This window comes from Quercus robur, chromosome 9, assembly GCF_932294415.1.
Source record: "Quercus robur chromosome 9, dhQueRobu3.1, whole genome shotgun sequence".
Taxonomy (NCBI): domain Eukaryota; kingdom Viridiplantae; phylum Streptophyta; class Magnoliopsida; order Fagales; family Fagaceae; genus Quercus; species Quercus robur.
The window spans coordinates 43,403,742-43,412,767 of record NC_065542.1 but is presented as its reverse complement, the minus strand read 5'-3'; positions in this window follow the sequence as shown (position 1 = coordinate 43,412,767).

Below are 9,026 nucleotides of genomic sequence, written 5' to 3'. Positions count from 1 at the left end.
AGTTATGGTACTAAAAGCTTGAGTTAATAATTAGTGTTGAAATATTGAGAGAATTTGGTAAATAGCTCGCAATTGTCAAAATTTATCGATTTCTTTTCTTTTAAATGAACACCATCAAATTCAATTAATAATAAATAAATACAAAGATTTTTTTTTTTAATACAAGATAAAAATTCTACTCTAACTTAATCTAAATATATATGTATGTGAAGCTCATTCTTGAAGACTTGAACTCCAGCTCCTGCTCCTACACCCCACAAGTATTTATATTTGTGGAGTGACCACCGCACCAGGGGTACACTGTGATAATACAATGATTCCACGTACCCAAGATGTAAAATCACCCAAAAACTTCTCTCTCTCTCTCTCTCTCTCTCTTAAATGTGGGTGTGAACTTGAATTGAAAGGAAAAAATTTAGTTACAAAATTGGTTATAACCTAAGATTACATCCTTACTCAGTAAAACAAAATTACTATATATTTTGAAAATCTAATCATTGAATTACATGTTCATTTCGCTCTCAATACACATGCCAAATTTTGTGTCAATTGGATATTATTTACTATATGATCTATAAACTTATATTTTATATATAATTTTAAACTACAAAAATTTGCAATTTAAATAATTTATTGATGATATAACTATTAATCTTTAATTTTCTAGAAATTTTACAAGCATGGAGCACATAAGGTTGTAGCTTAAAGCTATTACCAATTTTCTCAAAATTTACCTCCAATAAAAAGATATTGAATAAAATTGTAGTTTAAGGTCTAAATTGAAATTAAATGAAGATTATAGCATGGATGACTTAAGAACACTAGTTTATGAAATATTTTTAGAAATTTTTAATGAAAAAAGAAAAAAAAGCAATGACTTCTTTTACGCATGTACCTCCACGTCAGTTTTTTTTTTTTTTTTTTTTAAAACTCAAATAATTTTTTGTTTTTGTTTTTTTGTTTGATAAGAAAGTTTACTGATTTTATTAAATAGGGCAGACCCAAATTAAATCTAAATCACATATTTCTCTAAAATCTAAAATCCCTAACAGTGTGGACGGTGGTGCATTCTCCTTCTAGCAACGCTCTTCTGACAGCACCTTTAAATGAACAGCCACAAAAAACCCACAAGAACAGACATAAGCATAAAAGAACAACCATAAACAATCTGAGCTCCAAACAAAAGTGTTATATGAAATCATCATCTAAAACGTATGATTGATGACAGATTGAGAACGTGTCACTAGTAGCAAAAATATTAAACACCAAAGTATCGAGGCAAGTCCTAATTTTCAAAAGTTTCCAAGGCAGCTATTCCCATCAAAATGTTTTTCAAGGAGGCTTCCAAGTTCAGAGCCAAAAAAAACCCCAAGGCATCTCTTAGAGCCTGTTTGGATTCAATATTTTGATAACTCAATTCTCAGTTTCCATAACTCATAACTCAAAAATGGTGGGACCCATAGCAAAAAGGTTGTTTGGCCAAACGATAACTCTGTTTCCATCACTCAATTATCTGATTTTTGAGTTATGAGTTATGGAAACTGAAAACAACCAAAAACTGTTTTCAGTTTCCATAACTCATAACTCAATGGCAATATTGTAATTAAACACACATAGGGGACCCACAACCACAACTTTTGACCACCTTTTGACTTTTTTTTTTTTTTCACTTGTTCGGTCTTCAGTTCTGGATTTTTTTTTATTTTTTATTTTTTTTAAACTTTGGTGAGTTTGGATACTGAAAAAAAAAAAAAAAAAAAAAAAAAAAAAAAAAAAAAAAGCTGCACCGGCTGACAGGTATGGGGCCCACAAATAGTGTGAAAAATATTGAGTGATGGAAATTGGGTGATGATGCTACCCACAAATAGTGTGAAAAATATTGAGTGATGGAAATTGGGTGATGATGCCAAACGAGTGTGAAAATTTGAGTGATGAGTGTGAAAATTTGAGTGATGAGTGATGAGTGATGAGTGATGAGTGATGAGTGATGAGTGATGAGTGATGGAAATTGAGTGATGAAAAAACCTTGGCCAAACAGGCTCTTAGCTTCTAAGTTCAAAGCAAAAAAACCCCCAAGTTTCTACTACATCCCCCCGAAATCCAAAATAACAATTTACCCTCGTATTATAGCTGAGAGAGTTAGGGCTCAAGGGTGTAAAATTGGACTTTGAGATATATTTCCTTGTTCTTAAAACTTGACAGACTAAGTTGTACATAATTTTTAGGAAGAAAATTGAACTTTGAGCTATATTTTATGGATTAAAATAATATTTTGTTTCGCCATGCTCTTTTTTTTTTTTTTTTTTTTAGCAAAATTTTGCCATACACTTCTATGTATTAAGTTTAAGCCACTTTATAAGAAAAGGAATCATAAGATCCCCATTGAAATTAGTCACCAGCCACCAATTGGATTTCCGTTCAGACCAAGGGATGAGCGTACGTGAGAGAGAGGGATTTTACTTTTTTTGCCCAAGCCCAGTCTCCATGACAACTACAATTTATTTATTTATTTTTAAATATTTTAATATGTTGTGGTTGCACAGTTGGCAATTGATGTGGTGGATAAATTAATTCTTTATTATTATGTTTGACACATTGGATTTTTCCATCAAAGAGATAACGACATGGACTAGATTGACATGACATTAAAAGATTAGGGAACAAATTGACACAATTGAAAAGTTAGGGACCAAATTGAAATATGATGTAAAAAATAAAGACCAAATACATAGTTTACCAAAAAAAAAAAAAATCTATTAATACTATATATAGAGAGAGGCAACCATATACAATACCAAAATGGGTATATGAAATCATTTTATTTATTAGAGTTTCAATTTATGACATCTGCTTCTAATAATTTTGCTCTTTATTATCAGACAAGGCACCAAAAATAGGTGGGGATTGAATTCCAGATCTCTTATTCAACCATCTCTTATTACCGATTATTGAGTTTGAATATTTGATGGTATTCTTTTTAAAGATAACATATATTTTAATTTTGACAGATACAAACTATTTATTTTAACTAGTATCTAACTCACGCAATGCACGGAATCGTTTGACATATTAACGGACTATGCATTCAACATAAACTTAGTTATCATACTTTTATTGCATACATTCAAACTTAAATAATGCAGTATATTTAAGCATATAGTGTCTAATATCCCCTAAAAATTTTAAAAATTGGTCTCTTCAAATCACTTCATGTGTGTACTTCCCTTCTATGAGAGATTAAAAAAAAGAATCTGACTGTAAGCAATTAAAACTTACAAATAGCAGATCTGCTATTCCTAAGAACCACAATAAATCACATCCGAACTAAAACTTGCATGACAATTTCAAATACCAAATCTACCATTCCTACGAATCATAATGAATTAAACCATGAGATTAGAGACAATTTGATTACAACCAAAAAGTTTAAAAGAAAAAAATGGTTACAGGTTTATGAAACAGAAAGTAAAAAAATATTAGTAAAATAATAATGCATAATCAATAGTACATGGGAATCTCAAATTCTAAAACCAAACCAATACATTACTCTTAAAAGGGATTGAATCCAACTTTTTAATCACAAAATAAAAAATAAAAAGCTGCAGTGCATCCCGAATCCACAATTCCAAAAAAGCTACAATGATACAATTAAAATCTAAATACAAAACAACAACCCTCAAGCCACAATATATTTACATTGATGAAAATATGCTTCTGGGCCATGCACATCTCGTTGGTTAGGAATGAAAAATTAATAAATATAAACCAATTTAAGTATCAAATATATTAAAAAATTAAATGACACATCACGGTTTGACCTTGATTGAATCTCGGTCTGACCTCAAAAACCATGAACCTCTCCCTTTCCCGGTTCATTAAATGGTTCAGGTTTCAAAACCATGTATATAAACAAAACAAAATTCCACTTGCAACAAATAAAATGCATAATCAATAGTAGATGGGAATCTCAAAGTCTAAAACCAAACCAAGTCACTAGTCATAACCCTTAAAAATGACATCGAATCTTAATCCTAACCCTAATTGATGAAACCCATGAAATATTTAAATTTCACTATCCAAAATTTCAATTGAAAAAAAAAAAAAAAAAAGCTCACAATCCCAAAAAAGCTGTGATGATACAGAGAAAATCTGTTAACAAGAACCTTTGTATTGATAAACAAAACAGCATTCCAACTTCATTGAATTTCGTCGCCATATATAATCAATAGTAGATAACAATCTCAAATTTTATAAACCAAACCAATTCATAACCCTCAAAAGTGATATCGAATCCCTAAACCCTAAACCCAAAAGGAAAAAAAAAAAAAAATGCTATTCAGAATCTCATTAGTCAAACAAAAACTTTAAAAAAATTCCAAGAAAACAAACAAAAAAGAAATCGAATTGAGAAAAATAAAACGAACTTTGTCACTTTCTCTATTATCACTGTATCAAGCTTTTGACCATTTTTTAAGTTTTAACCTGTTAGTTTTATTTTTATATTGAGAGGCTATTAAACGGTGTTTTAGTTTTGCTAAAATAGTATAATGTTTCATTTTTTTTTTTAATTTAGATGGCTTTTTTTCCTAGGTGGCAGAACAACCTTAATTGTATTTTTTTTTTTTTTTTTTGAGAAGGAGAACAACCTTAATTGTAACACAAGGCTTTTGTTTTATATACAGTATACTAGTTGCGGATCACACGCGTTGCACGTGATAATATTTTTATGTTGGTCTCATTATTATTATTTTTCAATTTGTACTAATTCAATAAATAATAATGTAATTCATAATCATATTTTCATTTATTATAGGGACAATCACAAAATGTTATATATATATATATATATATATATTACATTTTGCCTATTATATTAATAGGCAAAATTTAGAGAAAGTTCAATTAGAATTTGAAATTAGAATCCAATTTTGTGTCATGTGTCTAAATTTATGTGGGGACCACACCATAATTATCCACTTAAGTTTGTGCCATGTGTCCACTTAAGTTTTTTAATCTTTGTGTCAAGAGAATTAATGAGTGCAAAATATTAAGAATCTAATATTAATGAACTATAAAATAAATAAATAAATCCAATCACATATACTCAGTAAAAATCACCACACAACAAACATCAACACACGTTCTATCTTATTAAAAATTAGAAATTAAATTATCATAATTAGTATTAAATTTAGGTAAGAATTTTGATATGTGATTACTTATATTTACTTTTCAAAAAAATTATTTGACTAATAATTTATATTTGTATGATAAAAATTGTGTTTTAATTTTAAATGTATCTATATGTATGCATAATACATGTGTTACATGCTATTTTATTTAATTATTTATAATAAAAATAGTGTTTAATTTTGAATACATCCATGCGTTTGCATGGGCAAAATATTATTTAATGTTAAAACTGCCCATGAGGAATATATATGGACAAAATTTTTGTTTTGATTTTTCATTGATTTATTATTTAGATATAACATCAAAATTAAAGTAGATGAATATGTAATTTTAAAACCGCCTAAAATGAATTTGTAAAGCCAATATTATTTTATATTTAATATTGTAAAAAACATTAGAGGAAAAAATAAATATAAAAAAGACTAATGGTGGTGGTCAATAATGTAGCAGATGAGGTGGCTTAATAGAAACATAGCAACAATAAATGCTACACTTCATCTTTTAAATATATATAAATTAGATATATAGTATTAGATTAGATAAAGTTTAATTATTGAAGTTTGCGTTAGAATTAATGCACTTAAAAACCAATTTTTAAATGTTTTAAAATAATAAAAGTATTTTTCACATACTTAATTAGTATGAGTTTATTTAGCATAAAAAATTTATGTTCTTTCTCGTTATCTTTCTCATATAATAATTATCCACTTGTATTTTTGTATTAATTTTGTTAATACTATCTGTAAGGACTTGATTTGAGTCCCTAGCCCAAAAGGTGGATGGACTTAGACCCAAAAAGCCCAAAACAATGAATTTGTAGAAAGTAAGTTGGAAAACTGGGTTTTAGTGAATTAGACAACAAGTAAAGTAGATCTTGATGACAAGAGAATGAAGATAGACAAGTTTAAACTAAAGAAAATCGTCCTTGGCACAGTCTGAGGAGATTCGTTCTTATATATTGATTCTCAAATTTGATTATAAGTTCAGTTCTTGATTGCTACAGTGTTTTTCTCTCAACTTCTCTATCTCTTCTCCATGGAGGGTCTCTTACATTATATAGTTCTCTTTAGACGATCTTGGCCCTCCACTTTTTTATCATCCAAGCCACTACTTGAGTGCTTGTCCTATCGGACACCCTCTCAGGCCCTCTGTGCATTGGGGCAGCCAATGCAGTACTGTTCAGAGGTTTTCTTCACTTTAATGTAGCCAGAAAGTTAGCTACAGAGCATTTAGTATGGTGGTAGTAGCTTTCCCTTGAGATATTTCATGGCCTCCCTTTGTCCTGTTCCTTCTGGATACCTATCCACATTAGTGGAGCCGTCCAGACCGTTGCCCCTAGTGTCAGACCACACTTTCTAACTTCGACTTTGCCTTGTCGAAGGAAGTATTCCTCCTCGAACAGCCTTCTCGGATGGTTATGATTAGACCTCACCTCTTTACTTACCAACACGGGTTCTTAGGAAGGTGTTTACCCGTCCTCGGACTATTCATGTCCTCGGATTGGGCCCTTGGCCCAATATATATGTAGATATGCATTCCTGAGCCTATCGCCCCTACAATAGCCCCTCAAAATTCTTCTTTTTGGCTCCTTGGGGAGAAATGAGGATTTTGATGTCACTATAGTTGCTCTGTGCTTATCCTACACCACCTCTGACTGCGAAGATACCTTTTTAACTACCCAAGGCAGGCTTCTGATACTTCGGTATTTGAGATGCGCCTTCATTAAATTTCTACGACTCCCTATCCCCTACGTTCTATGGCGTGATACGGATCCAACGGCTGAGGATTTTACTGGAGCTTGGGCATAAATTTTCCCACTCGTAACTCTTCTTTGATATAAATACTGTCCAAATCAATCACTCACCTCGCTTTAGCATTCATTTCACTTTAGCGCTCATACACTAAACCTGCAAACTTACCCAACTCACTTGTGCCCTTACAAATACCAAGAGCCTGTCCAAGGAGAGTTTTCTTTTTTCTGTAAGTCTTCATACACCTTTTTGCTTTATCTTTCCATATACTTTTATTTCCTTTGTGTCTTTTCCTCCTTGGCTTTTCTTACTTCTTTCAATCTTCTTGGTTCCTCTAAACTTTTCTTAGGAATGGGCAGGTTCGCCCATTTGGTAGACTCTGAGGAGGGTTTAGAGAACTTTAGGGCTAAGTATAGGATCCCTCCAGGAGTAGCTATTAGGTATTGCAAGGAAGAAAAGGTGGCATGAGAAAAGGCAAGAGGGAGAAGTGGTGATCCCAATGATTGCCTTCATAGAAGGAGGGATGAGAATCCCCATGGGCATAATCACTAGGGACTACCTTAGGGCCCATAGGTTAGCTCCCACCCAATGTGCACCTAACATGTTCAAAATCTTAGGTAGTGTAGATGCCCTTAACGAGAAAATGGGCTTAAACCTCACTCACCACGACGTTAATTGGATTTACAACCTCCATCACTTAACGGGGCAGGGGTATTACCTAAAATCTAGGTACCTCGAAGTTAGGCTCATCCAATGCCTCATCAATTCCAATAAAGGCCTAAAAAGGATTTCTTGATCGTATCAGGGGAGTGGCACGATGGCCTCCCCTGTTTGACAAGAGAGGGGAAACTAGATGGGGTTCTAGGTCTAGGTTTATAATTTCAAAGTTACCCATTTTTCTTTTTCTTTTGTTTGTGTTTGTACATGAAAATTCCTTTGATTTGAGTTATCCTTTGCAAATGATTTTTTTTTTAATTTTTTTTTATGGTTTTGCAGATAAGAACGCTGCCATTCCCAACTTCAATCTTGTGAACCAGCAAAGCTTGGACAAAATCTTGAAGGCCGAGGTGTTTTTCCACACAGACGACCAACTAAGGGCGGCCCATCTAATCTTGGACTACATCCCCATTTCCAAGAGTTTCCAAGCGCCGAGGTGCGTAATCAAGGCAAGAGACCCTCACCTACACCGGATTAGTGTTGCTGCTCCAGGCTTCCTTACCATTGGTCCTATCCTAAAAGGCACGCTCACCACTGATCCTATACCAAAGGGCATACCAAAAGTAGCCCTGTCCTTACAACATTCTGCCGAGAAGGAGGCAACCTCGTCCCAACCTTCAATCAAGGGAGAGGGAGTGATTGTTGAAGTCTTGGATTTTAAAGGATTTGAAGACGACTTGCTACTAACTGATCGCCTTGCACTTGTCCTATCCCGTACTCTGTAGGGAATTTGACTGATAGGTGGTAGGTAGATATTACTGCCTTCCAATTGTTAAAAGTTAGCCTTCCAATGATGGTGTTATAAGAAGACGAACAATCCACCACAAGGAAATTCACTTCCTTGGTTATTTACTGTAGGTATAATCCCACCACCATAGGTAATGTAATGGTGCCTACAAGTTGCACTTTCATTCCTCCAAATCCCACCAAGGGCGAACATACCGAATGAAGTTTATCTCGTCTAAGCCTCATTTGTTGGAAGGCGAGGTAATACAAGATGTCTGCTGAACTTCCATTATCCATTAGCACCCTTTTAGTTGTATAATCTACGATGAGTAAAGTGATGACTATTGCATCGTCATGTGGGTGATGGATTATTTTAGTATCCTCGTCCGTGAATGTAATGGCTGGCTCATTTGTCCCCCTCGTCCTTGGTGATCATCCATAGAGTTGGACGTTTTGTACCACCTTGAAATACGTCTTTCTTGACTTGGAAGACTGCATAACCCTTATTTCTCCAAGTGGGGGCCGTGATGACTCTTCTACTTTTCCTTTCAACTTCTCGTCTTTATAATCTCTTCCAACGAAATGCCTCAACTTTCCCTGTCTGATAAGATTCTCTATCTGCTGCTTTAAATCATAGCA